Here is a 19,321-nt window from a genome sequence, read left to right as displayed (position 1 = left end):
AAAAAAAAAAAAGAAAGACAGATAATAACAAGTATTGGTAAGGATGTGGCGAAATTAGAATCCTCATATGTTGCTGGTGGGAATGTAAAATAGAATAGCTGTTTTAGAAAACAGTTTAGCAGTTCCTTAAACGGTTAAACACAGCAGTAGCATATGACCCAGCAATGCTTCCTCCCAGGTATCTACCCAAGAGACATGACAATGTAAGTCTACAGAAAGATTTATGTATGAACATTTACAGCATCATTATTCCTAATAGCCAAAAAGTGGAACCAACCCAAAAATCCATCAACTAACGGGCTGGGGCATGGATGTGAGGAAAATGGGAAGTGACTGTTGATGGGTATGGGGGCTCTTTTTGGGGTGATGAAAATGTTTTAAAATTGATTGTGTGGTAGTTGCCCAACTCTGAATATACTAAAACCACTGAATTATACACTTTAATGGGTAAATGTTATGGTATGTGAATGATATCTCAATAAAGCTGTTTTAAAAAGAGGGAAGAAAGAAAAGAAACAGGGCCACAGAGACTCAAAATAAGGATTGTCCCTTTTCTAACACCCCCTATACCTTGCCACTCCACCCCAAGCTCAGGATACACTAGGTTCCAAGTTCTATGCCCCAGACTCCAGGCTCAAACCTGGAGTCCTGGGGACATGCACATGGCCAGCATTTAGTTGAGGACCGGGCCTGGGAAGGGGGAGCTCCTGCCAAGGACACTGTGGAAGAGGCCAGGACTTCTGGCCCAGCTGAGCCAGCCTGTGTGGAACTGAGGGAGAGAGGGCAGCAGGGGATAGGTACTGGGCTAGGGAGGGGAAGTTGCCCCAGAAGTAAAATCTGGTAATGACCACGATTTTTACTGTTACTTATTATGACAATCATAGGGCCTCTCTCCTCACGCATTGAATAAAGAGTCCCCTTCCTTCCCCAGGCCCCTGCCAACTCCCTCCTAGGCTGAGGGCTGATGTCAGAGGAACAGGGCCCCACCCACTGGAACAGCTGCCACCCTGGCCCTGCACCCCCCCACACACACACTCCTGTGGGGCCCTACACAATGGTAACTGGAGCTGGGGGAGCCATGCAAAGGAAGAAGGGGCTGGCAGAACCTCATTGTTCCTACAGTTGGACCCTCACACACAAATACACACCACACGCTTGCAGAAACTCATGCATGCAGGTCTAGAGAAAACATCTGGGTGGGCAAGAGCACATCTGCAGCCCCAGCCTGTGTGTGTGCAGGCATGCATGTGAGGAGAGGGAGCCTGGAGATACCATCTCTCCACACCTGGGCTCCACCACACAATGAACACAGCTTAGAAACTGCATGCATAGGCCCCAGTACACAGCTCCCCAAAGACACAACCACAGCCCCACAGTCTCCAAAACTGTACATTCTCCAGTCCTCACACAGCCAGGCTGGCCCTTATACCTGCTACTTCTGCCAGAAGATGCTCTGAGGTCCTCCCTGTGGGCCCAGCCCATGCCCCAGGTCCACAAGTACTCAGGTGAATTCACACCCACACAGAGGCCTGCCTCTCTCAAGGTGAGGCCCAAGGGGCAGCTGACCCAAAGTGAGGCATCCATAATCCAGGCTGAGGCCCCGAAAGCCATCACTGCAGACCCCAGGCATCCTGACCCAGCCTTTAGGGTATGGGAGGCCAGTTCAGTCAGTCCAGCCTGGACCCTCTGGAACCCACCCGTGATCCCAGAGAAGAGAGAACCACAGCCACCTCAACTCTGCCCCTGAGGAGTTTAAAACTGAACCAAACTTCAATCCCCACTACTCCAGCCTCATCCCCCAGCCCACCACCCACACACACTACAGGGCAAGGCTGGAAGCCTCCTCAAACCCCTATCAGAGCGTCCAAAAAGCCTAACCTATCTCTGCCTGCAAACTTCAGTGCAAATTTACTCAGCTCCCTGGGGAGGGCCTTGAGCCGCAGGAGGGGTTAAAGGTCACAAAAATGGGCCAAGGGCCAGACAGACCAGAGAACAGTGATGGGCAAGGGCAGGGATGACCAGGGTGGGCCTGAAAGAAGCACAGGCTCTGCCTCAGAAGGTCCTTCAGGAGCTATGACCCCCAGAGAGATGCCTGGGCCTCAGCCTCCTACATCCCAGGGGTGGAGAAGGCCCCAGCAGAGAATCGAAACCAGTACCAAATAGAGGGAAAACAAACTACCCACATCCAACCTCCGCCCTACGCCAGCCACCTCCACTGCCCATGGGCACCCTCCCCTGAGAGAGAGAAAGCCACAGGCCCACACCTCCAGTATACCAAGCCTAGCCTAAGCACAGCAGTTAAAGGGGTAGGGGGCTGGAGCTCCTGCAACCAACCCCACAGCCCTGCTCACTGGGGCCGCTTTTACCCTCAGAAGGTGCTAGGATCCCTTCCCCAGCATCAGTGTCCCTAGTGCCCATGCGTTATACTGCAGAGTCACACACCTAGAGAAAAAGGTGAGAGCTTTCTGAGCCATGAAGATACGAGAAACAACCAAATGCTGGAAGGGTCAAATCTCAGCTCTGCCACTCTGGGTGACCTTACACAAGTCACTTAACCTCTCTAAGCATCTGTTTACTCACCTGTGAACTGCCTACCTCAACAATGGGTTGTGTGATTTCAGACAGGAAGTCCTGGAAAGCACCCAGCCCAGAGCCTGGCACAGGGGAGGCGCCGGGCAACTGCAGCCCTCCATCCCCACACCTCTTGCCAGCACCTTGGTGCACCTCAGCAGTCACCCTGCTTTCCCTTGCCTCACCCCACCCAGGGCAACATCTGTTGACAGGGCCAGGAGGGAGAATTACCCATTTCCCAGGGTCTGCTTCCCCTCAGACGGAGGAGAGGGATGTGGGGAAAGGGATATTCAGGGTGTGGGTGGAGGCCTGACCACAACCCTTTCCCAAATTCCCTTCTTTCATTTCACAAACCAAAAAAGGGAAACCTTTGGATTTGGGGAGGGGAGAAGGGGAAGAGAAATAGACCATTTCCTCTCCTGTACTCAGGAGAGAGGAGCAGGGGACCCCAAACTCAGCCTGGCCTGGGCCCAGCCTCCCTTCCTCATTCAGTTCTCTCTGCTCTCCTGGCTCCCCGGAAACAATGGTTCCCAAGAAATAGAAGTCAGGCAGTCTCAGAGGGGCTGAGAGAAGGGGAAAAGGATTGGGGAGCTTAAAAGAAGGGGAGACTGGGGGTTTCCTAAGCATTCTAGACAGTTAGTGAATCATATGCAAATGACACCTAGAGCTCAAGCTGAACTTGGGCAGGAGGGACTCTAGCCTTGGCAGAAACAAAGCCCTGCCGCCTTTGGACCCCTATCCTGCCAGGAGCTGGCCAAGCAAGGCAGAACAGGCTAGATTCTAAACTAGAACCATTTCCACACTTTCTAGGAAAACACACTCCCGTTTGTACAAAGAGACAACCTCTCCCCTCCCCCACACTCCTCATATCTGCAGACAGGGGTTGGGGAGCAGCCGTGACTACTCCCCACTTGTTCAAGGGTCCCCTCTGGCCTAGGCTCGCACTCCTCTCCTCCCTGGCAAGCCAGCAACCCAGCCACTTGGATCCTCTGTTTCCTGTCTGTTCACCAGGGTCTGGGCTGCAGGAAGCCAGGTTAGCGCAGCCTCATTTTAAAAGAGGCTACCCTAGGAGGGCTTGAGAAGGATCATCTGGGGGTAGCTGAGATAGCTGTAGGGTACCTCTTCCCCACGAACCCCACAGAACCTGGGGCTAGCCTTGCTAGAACTAGGACTGGTTTGAAAACCTGCCCTAGTCGGCGCAGCCATAAGCATGTCCTCCTGGGAGCTAGGAGAAGGAGAAAGTCTAGTGTCTCACCTCCCGTTGCTACTACTGCCCACTGCCTCAGGACACAGTGACTTGTCCCAAAAGAACAGGTTCAGTGTCCTCCACAACCTGTGTTCCACTCAGCCCAGGGTTCTTCCCCAGCTACGCAGAGCTGCAGGACCCCCACACGCCATAATCTCAGCAGTGACTGGATACCAAGCAGAAAGGGCGAATGGACAACCCAAGCTCAGGGCAGTCCAGGTTCTAGGAGGAGGAAGTGGGGGTCTCTGCTGGTCACGGCTGTGCTCCCAACTCCTCCATCCCCAGGGGCCATACTCCAGATCCTCCAGGGGACATGCTTAGGACTTCTAAAGCCCAGGGTGGCTGAGAGGTCCACCTAGAACCAGAACTGAAGCCTCCCTACTCCAAGCAGCGAGTAGGTCAAAGGGCAGGGGGTAATTCAGGCCTCAAGGAGAGGGACCAACCCACAGGGAAGGAAAAAAAAAACAAAAATGGGAAGAGGAAGAGATGAGCCTACTGAGGCCACAGCCAGACCACAGAAATGTGTGGACCATACACAGGCAGTTCTGTTGGGTGAGAGACCAAAGGGGCACAGACAAAAGGGGACCCCCTAGCTTGGAAACCACCGACCTCATATCCAGCCTGGCACGGGGCTTTCCCCGCCCTCACCTTGGCAGCTGTCCCCCTCACCACTACCTCCCCTCCACGCTACCAAGCAGGAAGCACAGCTCTCTCACAATGCAGGAACAGCTCACAGAGAAACAGGCAGGGCCAGGGTGGGGAGACAGGCTGCAGCAACCCCCACCCCTCTCCTCAGCTCAGCCCAACCCTGTGACTGCCATATTCTAAGTCCTAGGGCAAACTGCCAGCAGGACTAGATGGTACCAGCCCCCTCCCAGCATCCCACCCTGGGGACCCACACTGCAGGGAATCCAGGAATACAACCCCCCCAAGTCCTGCCTCAGGATATCCTTTTGGCTCTGACCCCAGACCAGGCCTGAGTCAGACTGTGCCCTGCCCCATGCCCCCCTCCACCCACTGACCCCCCCGCAACTTCCTACTCCACACCCGCCTACTCAGTTGGGGCAAGAACTAGGGGGAATCTCTTCCCCTCTCCGTCCCCAGCTGAACAGGGAAGCCTACAAGGGGGTAGAGATAATAGGTCACAGAGCCCCATGGCCTTCCCCTTAGAGAAGAGGGCCTGCTGGACAAGGGAGAAGCGGGTGCAGGCTGTGTGTGTAAGGAAAGGCATGGTCTGCAGAGCCTCCACCTCCCCAGCCCCAAACACACGCAACCTGGGACCCTGCCCCAGAGCTCCTCGACACTGCAGCCTGGATCCCAGGAAGCCACAGGCACTCCCTGGGGAACGTGGTTTCCATCAGAACACAGGATGGGAGCAGGCTTCAGAACCATATATGAGGATAGATAGGGAGCACAGAGGTTCCCTGAATGGGCATCTCCATGAGCGAGAAGAACCCCGGTTAGAGGGGACAAGGGCTGCAAAATCAGTCAGACTCACACAGTCACAGCCACAGTGAGGCACAGCCAGATGCAGTCACAGTCTCCCCAGCGCTCAGTCTGAGTAGGTGGCTGTGACTCCTCCCCACAGACAGACGTCTGGGGGGTCTTGGAGAATCTGGGGCATCAGAGACCACACACATGCAGCCTGAAAGGATCCCCTAGTCAAGTTCCCCAAGTACCCCTGCAGCCTGGTGGGGAGGGGTAGCTCCTTCCCCACAAGAAGCAGCGGTAGTGCCCACGGCAGATATAACCATGGCAACCAACAACAAACATCCCAGGAACCACAGTGGGACAGGAAGTGACAGCCACGTGACAGGAAGACATTTTTTTTCTTAGTGTTGTGGGGGGTGATGAAGATTGTTTGCAGCCCCTGGGGAATCAGCTGTCCCCCAGGTTTCTCCTACCTGGAGTTGGAGGGAAGGGGGACCACTAGGAAGGGGGCCAACCCCTCCTTGCTCTACACAGTGGGTCGCGGGACTGACAGGGCTCTCCCTCTCTGCCTGCCACTCATGGGTCCCCCCCTTAACCCCCCCTCTTCTCCACTTCCTGCCGTGACTGGAGATCAGAGAACTCTCCACCGCAGCTTCCCCTTCTCAAGTCTCGATTCCTGGGCTGAAGGTTTCACTGTGGGGCGAGGGACAGAGAAGGAGAGCTGAGGACCTGCGGTAGGACCCAGGGGACAGAGGCTTCAGTGGGAGGGCCAGGATAAAGCCACTCCAAGGTAGGTGTGTACATACAGACACACAGAGAGTGGGTCATGGTGACACTGCCTGCAGGTTGCAGTGACACATGAAGACTTCCTGACCTCAGTAACTCTGGGGGGAGAGGGAACAGCCAGAGGACCCAGCCCTGGTGTGCCCCACTCTTGCCCTGTCCTGAGCCTCCGGGTTCATCTCAGGCATCTACTGGCCTCCAGAAAGCAAGGTCCCAACTGTGCCCAGCCCCTGCTGCCTCTCCCCTGACACCTCTCCCCTGCCTTTTGTGCTAAGGAATCCCCCTCACTGCTCCAAGGTGCCCGCCCAGACGAGGGCACCTTGGCTGGAGGTGGGGGAATGGAACCTCCCTCCACCCCCCTCCCCTTCTCTGCAGATGTCCCAGACTATATTTAGCCCAAACCGGGCGGCCAGCCAGACCCAGACTCCCCACTGGCCCAGAGCTGAGCTCCCAGTTTTTAGGCAATTAAAACATTAACAGAGAACCACCCCTATCCACACACCCCCATACCCCCAGCCCTACCAGGGCAGCAGAGCTCTGAAACCTTGAAGGAGGGCAGCCCAGCTCTGCAGCCAGGGATAGGGGTGGGGGTCATCAGGCAGGACAGGGGCATCATCCATGAGATCAGATTGACACTTGGCTGGCGAAGGGGAAGGCTTTCCTTGTTCCGGCAAAAAGGGAAAGGCATATCCAGTTGGGGGTGGGGGTGGAGTTGCCTAGCTGCAGAAATTACACCTGTCATTCTGCAGCCCCCTCCCTAGCAAGCTCCAGTTATAGGGCTGGGGTTGGCAACAGGTGCAGGCCAGCCTGGCAGCAGCCTAATCCCCCCACCAGCTCCACAGGCTGACTGTGGTGCCTGGAGGTCCAGCAGGGGCCCTTTGTGGCAGGATGTTAAGTAGAAGGAGGTGTCACTGCCCAGAGGGGTGGGCAGCCCATGGCCCTTCTGTAAGAGCTGGCCCCTGGCCCACATGATGTGTGCTGAAGGGTCTAGGGAAGCCAGGGAAAACTTAGTTCCATAGCACCTATTTCATTTCCCCATGATGCCAGGTGGGCGGGCTAGAGTGTGGGAGGTCTGTCTGCCTGCCTCTTCCTCCTCCTCCTCTCCAAATTCCAGGAACAGGCAAGGGAGGCTCCAGTTGTGGGGAGAGAGGGAGAGCAAGCAGGCGGTCCTAGCTAGGGGGGAGCAAGGGGAGGGCGGGACTGGAGCGGGAGGCAAGATCCAGACGAAGCAAGAGACACCCACACCCGAGACACCCACACCCGAGCCAGACTGGGGACAGACACACCAACACTGGCACATTCTCACACTAGGCCAGGTCCCCACACGCCGCCCACCCTGCGGGGACACCCAGACAACCTCAGCCAACCCTGCCAATTCCCAGAATACTCCCCGGACACACACGAAGATCCAGGCCCTGCCCCCCACCATGCATCCCCCTACAAACCGTGTGGGCTCCAGACAGCAGCCAGAGGGTGGAGTGGGGAGTAGAGGAAGGAAAGACAGCAGGCGTCAGAGAGAATGTCCCGCCAAAGCCTTGGGAGCTGGAGTATCAGTTGCCATACTCCTTTCCCAAAACATAGTAAGTCAAGACAACCCTGGTCATCTTGCCAGGGGCCCTGCCAGCTTCCCACACTCCCAAAACTACTGACACAAGATGGGTGTGGGGTGCTGAGCAAATGGAGATTACCCTGCTTATTTGTCACAGGGACAGGATTACCATCCCCAGATGCCCATCACCTCAGATCCCAGGCAGGGCACCCAAATATTAATAGATCCCACAGAGGCAAAAACATAGCTACCCCTCCAGCCCAGCCTAAGTCCTGTCCTGCTCATGCTTCCAAGAGGATTAGAAACTAGGCATTGGGGTTTGTATTTTGGGGCAGGCCCCATCCTCACATCACATGGCTCTAAGGACCATCCCACCTGAGACTGGAGTCTGAGCAAGGAGTGGACTGGGAAGAAAGGTCCCAGAGGGCACAGTCAGCTTCCAAGACTAAACGGGTTAGGGGAAGGGGAAATCATTAGCAGGGGTCTGGGTGAATGTCCCCAAAACAGACTCGAGAGGCAACTCAGAGCTCAATGTCCTCTCCCCCATATTTAGATGGGGTGGCAGGAACCACGTCATGGCACGTGTGGGTGACTATGCCCAGTGGGGGAGGCACATGGGCGATCAGGATGGGGCTGCTCACAGCTAGCTTCCTGCCAGGCTGCCTCAAAGTTGGGAGTAGGAAGGAAACTAAAAAGGTGTACCAGGGTGGCAGCTGGAGCATTTAGGGTCAGACTGAAGGGATAGAGATTTAGGGGCTATAGGAAGGAGGAGGTGGCCAGGATTAAGCCATTCCAAGCCCAGGATCTTCTCAGAACTGCCATTGCATCTGTGCCACTATCGCCAGTCTGATGGCGAAACCCCTGCAGTGACACCTCATGTACACTCACTCACACCCTCAAAATCCCTGCAAATCCAAGATCCTCGGCTCCCAAGAGCCTATGCCAGTCTGACCCTACTGACTTCTCTTTCAGGACACCACATGACCCAGACTCCCAGGCAGTACTGATGTCCCAGCTCCTCCCAGCATACCATCTTTCACAGCCACAAACTCCCTGACTCCATAACCACCCCCTCTTCTTCCTCCAGGAAGAAGCATCACATAACCAACTCCAAATATTTTTTCTCTTGTTCCTTACCCCAGCCTCATCCCCACCCACCCCCCAGGGGAAGCCCCAAGGCTCCAAGCCACCCCCACTCCAACCTGGGGCTTCCCTGACACAGCCTCCTCATCAAGCCCTGTAGGAGACTTTGGGGCCTGAGGTCCAATTTCCTAGCAAGACCTGAGAGGTCCTTACAGAACCACTTCTCCCAAAACAATCTTGCCCTATGAAGACTGCAGCCAGGGAAGGGTATAAGAGACAACCTGGAATGTCCTGGCCAGGAAACTGAGGAGGGGGAGTGTCAGAGGCAGAAGTGATCCTTGGAATTAAGCAGCAGGGGGTGGGGGGTGGGGGGTGTTTTCAGAAACAATCCTTTCCAAGAATATATACATATGTACACACAGCCAGCAGACAGAAGGCAACCTGGTTATAGAAGACAGAGTCAGAGTGGGGAGGAGGTACCCTTCCAGGCCATCACATTGGGTATCCTATCCAAGACAGGATGGAGGGTGCAGAAACATCTCCAAGGCTGAGGAGCTATCCTGTCTGGTTTCTGGATTAGTTGGTCCCCATCCCTACCCTAGCACACTGGAGGCCTGTCCTTCACAAGGAGCAGCCTGACAATAGGGCAGTGCCCAGAGGGGAGAAGAGGGGACACAGCCAAGCTCATTTCCCAGCCGCCCCCTCCCCACAACCGGCGAGCACACACACATCTGGCCAGCAGCTTCCAAGCCTCGTGGGTGGCACCAGGTCCCAGACACCCTCAGCAGAGCAAAGTCGACCCATCTATTCTGTCTTCCCCTCAACCCAAAAAGCTCCCACACCCCATGGTCGCACAAGACCCCAGGGACACCCCTACATACATACTGCATTGGCTCCTGCACCCAGTTCTGACAGCTCCCCTCACTCCACGGGGAACACCAGCTGAGTGGGCCCCGCCCCTGGCCGGCTCCCTATGGTGGGGTGGGCCCCCTGGCTGATTCTCCCCAAACCACAGGGCAGCTCAGATAACAGGAGGGAAAAAGGGAGGAGGCTAGTCCGTTGAGCATCCGATCTCTCCCCAAACAGGTTTGAAAGTCTTTTTGTTGTGCTTGTTTTTGAAGAGAAAGAGAGCAGGAGTTCCCAGCGGCAGTTCTGCAAGGGCTCGAGCGCTGGGGACACACGCAGCAGACGGCCCCAGACGCCTCAAGGCTGCGCGCGAAGACACGGCGCAGGCAGACGCACAGACGGGGCTCCCCCACCCTGGACACGGCGGCAGCGAGTTGGGAAACCCAGGAAACCCCGGGTTCCCGTCAGAAGCCTCCCGGCACCCAGTCCCCTCCCGTAGCGCTTATCTGGGCAGGACATGGGGCCCCGACGCCTGCGGGAACCAGGGGCTCCCCAAAATCCCCGGGGAAAGGGTTACCTCGCAGCCAGGGGACGCAACCCGTTCGGGGTACCCGCGAGCACAACGTCTGCCCTAACCCGGCGCCCTGGTGCTGTTCGGCATTAGAGTGCGGGGTCCCGGGAGAGGAGCCGTCTGGGGGGCCGCGTCTCAGGGGCGCGGGGCGACGGCAGCGGCCATAGCGAGTCACGTGCGGAGGCTGAAACTTTACCCGGAGCCCCAGACTATAGGGGCGGAGGGTACGGACGAGAGGTGGGGGAAGGCCCTCTCCCTCAGGCCCGCCCCTGCCCGCCCACCGACCAATCATCAGTCAGGGGCGGATCTACAGGATCACCCCCGCCCCCACCTCTCCTTAACAGACCCCGGGAAGGGCGAGTCTTAAAGGAGCCGCTCCTAGCAGAAGGCTGGACCGTGGGAATCTGGGAGAATCCCTCCCTCAAACCCGAACCGAAAATTCAGAGCGAGGAGGGGGTGATGTTCTGCGGAAAGAATGAAAATAGCACTCGGTGAAGACCGCAGCGTGTGGTATCCTACACTCCTTTCCCCCGCGACCACACATACTCCCACACCTAAACCCGAGAAGAGAGGCGGCGGCAGAACATGGAAGTGAGTGCGGTGACTCCTGCCCTAGCTGTCAAGCCCCTGAATCCTATAATTATAATCCTCTTCTAGGGACCAGCTGGAACTGAGAGCTGTGTGACCTTGACCAAGTCACTTCCCTTCCCTGGATCTTAATTATCTCAGCTGAAAAAAAAAAAAAAAAAAAAAAAAAAAAAAGTCCAGGAGTAGATCTCCCGCAAGTACATTTCTTTCCCCAAATAACTCTCCAGCTCCAGTGGGTACTAGGAACTCTGGCCCAACCCAACCCCTCCACCCCGCTTAAGGTACACTTCTCCTCAAAGGGCGAAGACTTTTGGATCTTCCAGTAGGGGCGCCCAGGAGCACCCCTCCGTGCTCAAAGACAGACTCAAGCTTCTTTCTCCCGAGCAAGTCTGGAGAAGCCAGGAACGCTCTTGTTCATATTCCAGCTGGCCAGGATCTGAATCGCCATCCATCTGAGAGACCCCAGTCTCCAACACAGCCATGACCCTCCTCCCAGCCTGCTGCTCTGTTTGGGAGGATCCTGTCCCCATCGCTAGCAGTCCACTGGCGGGCTTAGGGGAAAGCAAAGTCGCTTAGGGAATACTCCCCTCTCGCCCTGTTCCCAGGCAGAGAAGTGGCCACAAGTACCCCCACAGGACTTCCCACTGGAAGGGGAAGTGCTGCACTCCCAGGCCTCCAGCCCAGTGAGAAGACTCTCAGCCTGACCCGGTGACAGAGCTCTCAGACCCACTGGTCCGACGGCCCCGCTTTACAGGAAAGAGAGGCCAAGAGCAGGCACAACGTTTTGTCCACAGTCGCACGGGTTGCAGAACCGGGTCTAGAATTGAAGTATCTGATTGTCTGTCCCTGGCTCCAGCCCAAGAGCCATAGTAAGGTAGGACAAGCCAGGATGGCGGGATGCTCTGCCCCGAGGGCTGGCGCACGGGGAACTGCCCCGGCAGCCGGACCGACCGCGCTTCCTCAGGCCCCTTCCAGCCGCTGGGCCGGAGCTGTCTCCCGCTCCCGTCTGGATTTCTGTCCGCCGGTGCGAACCTCGCGCCCAGCCCCTCCCGCCCCGTCCTGTCCAGATTCATCCGCAAACATGCGCTCAGCCGGCAGGAATGCGCCAATGGCTCCCAGATGTGGACGCCACCGCTTAACCCCTTACCCCACAGCCGCGTTCCCCCAAGGGCCTTCAGCCTGAGCCCTGCCAACAGCTGGGAGCTCTGCCCAGGTGAGGAACCAGCCCAGGACTGAAGTCAGCGCCAGCCCACCCCCAGTGCCACAGGCACCTCCCAACCTAGATTCTACCGGTCTTCCTTCCTTGAGGCTAGAGGGGAAGGCTCATGGACACAAGAATGCAGCATGCTACACTGCCTCCCACGTGGCACGACCTTCAGGTACACCTGCCATCATGGGGTTAGGTATCCTGGTACAAATGCACGTGCACATTCAGGACAGGGTTGTGTACAACCCCAAGACACATGTATGCACATCTACGCATGAACAAGTACATACAAACACAATTTGTGCCCAGACGAGGGTATGAAGCAGAAGGGGCACACTTCTGCACAGACACAGAAGTAGGCCCATGTGTGGATGAGGGAAGAAATTTATACACACAAACCCACACCCGACAGGGGTCACTCACACAAGACCAGTACCCATGTGTACAAACACATAGAATGCACATCTTTGGGGCATTTCCTTCCTGCCCAGGGCAACCAGTACCACCTGTCCAAGGTCCAGCTCTACCCAAGCTTGACTGCAGAAAGCAGGAGAGGTCCCCAGGTGGGGAACCAGGAGTCTTCAATCTGCAGCCCCAGCTGAACTCCAGCTGTGCTGGGCTCATAATAGGGCTTCCACCACCCCCTTTCACCAGGGACCCTGATGCAGGAGGAGAGAAGAGTGCCCAAGAAGCAGCAGGAAACTAGCAGAGAGAGAAAAGTCACAGGCTCAGGGGCACCTCACTCTTTATGAGGGACGCTCCTTGGGGCCTACCAGTTCCGTGCACTGGGAGATAGGCTAGGGGAGGAGCCTGAGCCACTGGTTTCCCAAAACAAGGATCCCTCTTCAAACTAGAAGAAGAGAAGGAAGAGAGGCTGGACAGGTAGCAGGGACGGTGACAGTTCTCAGTAGTCAAAAAGAGATAAAAAATATATAGCTTTGAGACACCCTGGGGGGCCCACACTTCTAGTACAACAAGGCTGTCCTCTCACAGCCTGTGGGAACTCCTGAAGAACAGCATTAAGTGATAGTCTAAAGAGAGGATGAGAAGCAATTGGCCCTCCAAGACCAGCAGGATGGTGTGGGAGTTTTCTATTGGAACCAGCTCCAGCTGACTCCTCTTCCCTTCCCAAGCCTCCTTGCTCATCCCAAAAGGAGTTCCTCCCACAAGTACCTTAATAGTCCCACTCCATTTCATTCTCACAGGTCCTAAAGGGGCAGGCTCCTGTTGCCATTGCACAGATGAGAAAACTGAGGCTCAAAAAGAAAATTGCCTTCCTCAAGGTCATACAGCTTGTCAGTGGCAGGGCTGGGACTCAAACCCAGGCCAGGTATGGTGGCACACACCTTTAATCCTAGCACTCTGGGAGGCTACGGTAGAACAATTGCTTGAGTCCAGGAGTTTAAGACCAGCCTGGGCAACATAGCAAGACCCTGTCTCTTTTTTGTTAAAATAAAATTCATGTATATGTATATATATAAAATAAATCCATATATATATATAAAGCACAATCAATGTTCCCTCCTCAACTCTCCCTACTCCTATTTACTCCAATCAAACATGTATCATGCCACTCTGTGCCTTGCTACCCCTTCCTTTACTCCTCAATGGATCACAAGGGAGAAGCGACATCCTTGCCTGGTGGGGCCAGGACATGCCAGAGAAAGAGCAGAGAAGACACTGGGGGCTGCACACATAGCCCTCCACCCCCACCGCAAGTTTGGTGCCCACCTGCCTAGCAGGCATGGCTGGGTGACTCAGCTTCATCCGGGGGAGATGCCAGGGCAATGACTCACCTACCGAGAAGAGCGGAGCCTGGCACCTTGCCAGCCCCAGGACAGAAGTGACTTAGTCACCACCGAGACTGTGATGCCCAGCAGGCACAGCCCAGGGATTGGAGACAGGGGCAGACTGTCCCTCCATGGTTACATGCGCCCCCTGGTGAAGAACAGGCCTCCTGGCATTCTGGGGCCAACAATGGCTGTGCCAGACCCTACCCCCTCACCACTGCCCACCCCCACCACACCAGGCCCTGTTTCAGTGCCAACAAGTTTTGTGAGACCCCTGGGCCGCCCTGCCCCCACTACAGCCTGCCTATCACTCACCACCCACTCTCCCACCAGCCCCACCTCCTCCTGCCACCCAAGTTGTACCCAGGCTGTGAGTCTCCTTTAACATGTCCTGGCAGCACTCCCTGCCCCCACAGCCCCTCTCACCCTCTCCCCCCATACACACATGCACTCATACACACTTCTGCCAGCCTTGCTTCTGCCAGCAGCTACTGAAGTTGTTGAGCAGGAGGGAAATCAGGAGGGTGGGGTGCAGGGATTGAGTTACCAGAGGTGAGGTGATAGGGTGGGCTGACACCCAATCCCTTCCCCAGCTAGTCCCCACGACTGCCCCACCCCCCACCCGCCATCTCTCCCTCACCCACTGGCCTCCCTCCCCACCTCTGGGTGGCAGCCTACTGCCCTTTAGCCCCTCCACCCAAGCTAGAAAATAAATGTTCAAGAGTATTTGTCATGCTAAGACCAGCACAGTATATGAGCGAGAATGAGAAAGACACGAACAGAAAAAGTAATTCCTGTGCTCAGTGCTCTGGCTACAACCACTAAATATGTGTATGCTGAGCTGGAAGGGTACTGAGCAACTCCACAAGTCCCAGAAGAGTTGGTGGGGCCCAAAGGGAGTTGACAGGCTGAATAGCCTTAATCCATTTACACTATTGATTTCTCACAATAGTGATGGGGGGCATGATAAATCAGCCCCCTAGAGACACAGAAACTAAGTGAAGAGAAGGGGAGGGGTTCCTGTTCCACAAATGGTGGTGCACCAAGACCTGCTTGGTAGGTTGCGGGGGGCAGCAGAGGAACAGATGTTGAGTGGCATGAGGTAGGGTAGGGAAGAGGGTGTCAGATTAAGGCATATCTGGAACACTTCCTTCCAGCTGGGTCTGAATTTGAAGGAAGAAGGTCAGGGACAGATGCACCACATTTGGCTACACAGGCATGCTGCCTTGAACAACCCCAGGGGGCGCCATTCACATCATAGTATATGGAATAGCTCCCCTGCTGCTGTACAACATGGTGGCCCTTGGGAAGAGGATGAGGCAGAAGACAGAAAGCAGACTGAATTCTGAGGGACCACAATTCTCTAGTTGAGTTTTCTCCCCATACACACCCTAACTTGCCCCAACTTTCCCTGCCTCCCCCTGCCAGGGGACTGACCTCAGGGGGGCCCCCTTCTGACTAGTGATCAGAAGCTGGTAGTAATCTGCCTACTTCTCAGCCCTGCTCCCTTCTTTTGTTAGGGAGATTGGCAAACAACCCCTATGACCCACAGGTCCTAAGCAGGGCAGGAGGAGGGCTCACAAAGGGCTCTGGGGAGTCTGGACGTCCCTTCTGTAAGGTATCTCCTAGCCCCAGAGCTCACCAGCCTGTGAGCCTGCTGGAACCTATCCAGCACCTCCATTCACACCAGTGGCCACAGGCCACCCAAATAAACCCAACTCTGACCTCCTTCCAGCCTGGACACAGACTCTCTCCACATGGAGAGACTTGTAAACAAACCAAGCTAGGATTTACAGAGACCCTGCACAAACAAGCAGAGCGGGAAATGGACCAGGTGTGTCTGGCTCGTGGTCCTCCTTGCTGCAGTATGGGAAGGAAGCACACTGAGGTGTGGTGAGGAACCATGACAACAGAAAAATGGTGCAAAGGGAGAGCCTGGGTTCAGGTCTCAACATAGCCAATGACTGATTGAGTGTCCTCTCTAGGCCTCAGTTTCCTTCTCTGCAAGGGCAAAGGATTGCCTAGGTAGCCTCTAAAACCCCTTCAAGCTCTGAGTCCAGTTGGTTAAAGAAAACCCTGAAGGGTGCCAGGACTCCTCTACCCAGTCCAGTCCAGCCCATCTACCTGGTTCAAGCCCCTCTTGGTAAGATTCTCCCCCTGCTCCACATGCCTCCTTGCTCCGTCTTCTGCCCCTCTGGCTCTTCCTCACTCCTCTGCCTGCCTGCTTGCCCTCACCTTGGCCAGCCCCTCTGCCTGCCCCGTGCTTTTCTGCACGTCCCTCCTGCCAGGGGACTGACCAACTAAAAATAGTCCCTGCAGCCTCTCTCGCCCACAGCTGCCCAAAGAGCAGGAAATGAGGGGGGCAGGGAGGCCCATGCCCTGCCTTCCCCCCAGTAACTCCCAGGTCAGAATCATGTCCAGTACTCCAGCCTGGGACTAGTGCCAACTTGGCCATCCTGGGGGCATCTCACACCCCTTCCCTAGGGGGGAGTCCTGCTCATAAGTGCCTGCAATCACAGAGCTGCCCCTACCCTGCAGGAGGAGGAGAAAGGAGGCAAGTGGTCTAGAGGGAAACCTTCCCAATTTCTGACAAATCAGTGCCAACCACATTGTGGGTACCCAGAGGGCAGGGCCTGGCTCCACTGACTGGTCTTTTGAGAGCAGAAGGAATTGGCGTGGGGAAGTTGTGACAGTTTCCTTCATCCTGGCCCAGCTGGAAGGAAGACAAAATAGTGCCCCAGCCTCAATTATGTTAGTCCCTTGCTACCCAAAACACAGAGATTTTGATAGCCACCCCAAGATACCACGGGAAAAAAAAGCTAAAAAATGAGAGGAGAAGATCTAGGCTTCTGTAAAGACAGAGCCTGGAGGCAAGAATAGGCCATGCCTGCTAGGCTGGGCATGTGCTGCCCCCAAGCTGAGTCAGAGGCTAGGAGGGAGAAGCTGGGGTGCTACAGTGCCAGAGGCTACTGTGCCCCCACACCATCCCACCTGGGATTCCTGACACCTCCCAACCCTAGGGGAAGGCCCTCCCCACACAGGAGGAAGGAAACCAGCTAAGCGACTCTCTGGAGCCCTGCAGGGGAGCCCTGCACCACAGGCAGGCGGGAAACCCAGGAGTCCTGGCACCCAGCCCAGAGAGAGTGAAATACCTTGAAGGGGAGGAAACAGCCCAGATTGAGGCAGACATGTGGCACCCCCAGAAGCTCCCAGATGTGACCCATAAGAAGGTACTGGCCAAAGGAGCTAGATGAGGCAAAATGAACACATTTCTGAACAAGAAGAAAGTGGGGCTATAGGAATGAGGTGGCGAGGGTGGGGGCTGCCTGGCTCATCGCTGTCCTTTCCTCCTTATCAGAGTCAGAGATACTGACATTAAGGCCATCAAATATCAACCAGGTCCTCAGGACCTTGGTGTGTTTCCTCCTCCCCTAGTCTCCAGACCCCAGCCTGTTCATTCCTGAGCTTCCTCTGGCACCCCTTCCTTGGGGCCAAGCCAAGTAAGAAATCAGCAGGCCCAAGGTGGTGCTTGGGAGGCCGGGGCAGTGCCAGGGGCAGTCCTCATACCATCCTCCCACTGGCTTCCCTCCCGCCTGCTCTTAGCCGCCACACATATCTCAGCTGTCGAATCCGATTAGGGCTCCTGCCCAGTGAGCCGGACAAGGAGGCCACTGGGCAGGGGAGAGAGAGACAAGGACGCCAAGCAGGGATGGCAGAAGAAAGGTAGAGACATGGCTCAGGGGAGAAAGTATGGGGCCCCAGAGGAAGAAATGCCTGGTGGAGAGATCTGTACTCTCTGACCACAGGTGCTCTGGCAACAACTACAACCTGCAGGGGAATTCTGCAGTACCCGGGGCAATAGCCCTGCCTGGTTCCTCCATCTCCCAGATGGGTAAAGGATGAGGGAAGAAAACTGAAGGCAGAGAGATTGACCTAGATTTAGGAAGAGGATTCCATCCTAGATCCCCCCAGCCATTACTACCATTTGGACTGAGCTTTACAATACATTATCTGTGAGGTCTTGGTGGCAGTGTCCCTGCTTGCTACTGATAGCCATTTTTACAAATGAAGAAACTGAGGCTTAGCAAAGGGGAAGACCTACATAAACACACATAGTTAAATAACCAGGCTAAGTCCCCAGGTCAGGCCTCTGATTCCCAGTCCATTGCTCACACTCAGAATCTCTACTTTCCTCCTTGGATCAAGACCAGAACGAAGTCTGAAGCCACTCTATTATCTACCCTGTCCTTCAAAACCAACCCTTAGGGGACCTGGGGAGCCATGGAAGAATGCAGAGCACACCCCACACCTAGACACAGCTACCAGATGGGGACATGCAACCCACCCCTACCATATACTGAGAACTAGAGGAGTTCCCTCAGTGTGACCAGTCTGTTCTATCACCCCCTCCCCAGTCTACTACCCCCAGAAGCACGATATACACTCACACATGGTAACTCAGACAGTGTACACCCTTCCTATAAACCCACAAAACCGGAAAGGCATGCCCTAGATCATCAGAGAGCATGGCCTGTCTGCCCACCACAGGAGAAAAATACGCCACTGTAAACAGTAGGTGCCATCTAGCGCTCTCCGAGAGCATGTGGGGGCAAGGGTCAGAAGCTTAGGGACCTTGTAGCTCTAGAGAAACACCAGGAGCCTGAGACTCTGAAAGCAAAGGAGCTCAGGGAGCTGGCAAGGCTGGGTGACCTCCTCAATCTGGTCCACACCCCCTTCCCTAGCCATCTGGACTGAGCCTGTTCTAGCCTGGGCCACACTCTGGTATCCCTCCCTTTCAATGCCTGGAGCCACCTCTATCCAAAGCTTCTAGATCTTACAACCACATTGTCAACACACACACACACACACACAGGGGTGTTGGGGGGGGGGGCTTCTGCAGTAGGTGTTGAGATGTTGACAGGGATGGGGGCTCTAAGCTGAAAGAACTTTCCCAGAGGAAAAGGTCACCAAAATGCTCACAACCTCCACTACCTTCCTGCAAAGCCCCTGGCCACCCAAATGTGAGATGAACCTGGAAGGGGATATTAGTTCCCCTACAAGGTGAGTAGGGAGTGGGGGGCAAAGTCCTGAGCTCTTTGGGCTAGGAAGCAAGAAAGAAATCCCTCGGGAAAGCTCAGGTCCCTCTCTGGCTCTCTCCTCTCTCTGTTACCCCAGCACTTGCCAATTCTCCAGTCTAGGTGAGGTGGGGGAAGGGGTATTAGGCAATACTGCAAAGGAGGGTGCAAGGGCGTGGGCCTGGGCAGACCTTCCCCCTACTCCCCACTCTTAGCTAGAGAACGAGAACTGCCTCAGGAGAAATGTGAGAAAGGCGCTGGAGGGTGCAGGGGGCTCTGAGCTTTCAGACACCCTACTGTTCCGAGGCTCCCACCTCCCAGGACTACGGTGAGTGACAGGAGAGGAGGGACGGGGAAAGCCAGAACTGGCAAGAGGGAAACGGCTAGATCAGAAGCAGAGGCCAGAGTCAAAGGCGGCCAAGGAAGAATTGGGAAGGGGTGTGCATGGTCCTACCTGGTCAGGTGTGTGCTGGCAGGGGGGCGATGGGGTTCCCAGGAGAACCGGGAAAGCCCTCTCAGCTCGATTCAGGATTCCCCCCTGCTTCTGGGTTAGGCTGCTGCAAGAGGCACGGGTTCCCGTT

General features: G+C 55.6%; 1 protein-coding gene and 1 long non-coding RNA gene across 7 annotated transcripts in view; one reads left to right on the top strand and one right to left on the bottom strand.

Moving 5' to 3' along the window:
- The window catches only part of RARA (retinoic acid receptor alpha), a 47,122-nt gene extending 27,801 nt beyond the window's left edge, over positions 1–19,321 (bottom strand). Inside the window, exon 1 of one of the 6 annotated variants that reach the window (XM_037727393.1) lies at positions 19,195–19,321. The gene's annotated coding sequence lies outside the window, so the exon portion shown is untranslated. Of the gene's footprint in view, positions 1–4,465; positions 4,486–5,315; positions 5,551–9,544; positions 9,789–10,086; positions 10,315–19,194 lie in introns of those variants that run through there. The other 5 variants (XM_017497134.2, XM_017497133.2, XM_037727391.1 and 2 more) reach the window with 5 other exon arrangements.
- LOC108281520 lies at positions 5,955–10,842 on the top strand. The gene is made up of 2 exons (XR_001816031.2): positions 5,955–6,038; positions 9,785–10,842. It is a non-coding gene; the product is annotated as an uncharacterized LOC108281520 (long non-coding RNA).

This window comes from Cebus imitator, unplaced genomic scaffold (assembly GCF_001604975.1).
Source record: "Cebus imitator isolate Cc_AM_T3 unplaced genomic scaffold, Cebus_imitator-1.0 Scaffold228, whole genome shotgun sequence".
Taxonomy (NCBI): Eukaryota; Metazoa; Chordata; class Mammalia; order Primates; family Cebidae; genus Cebus; species Cebus imitator.
The sequence above is the reverse complement of the archived record's forward strand: the minus strand, read 5'-3'. Positions and strand labels throughout refer to the sequence as shown.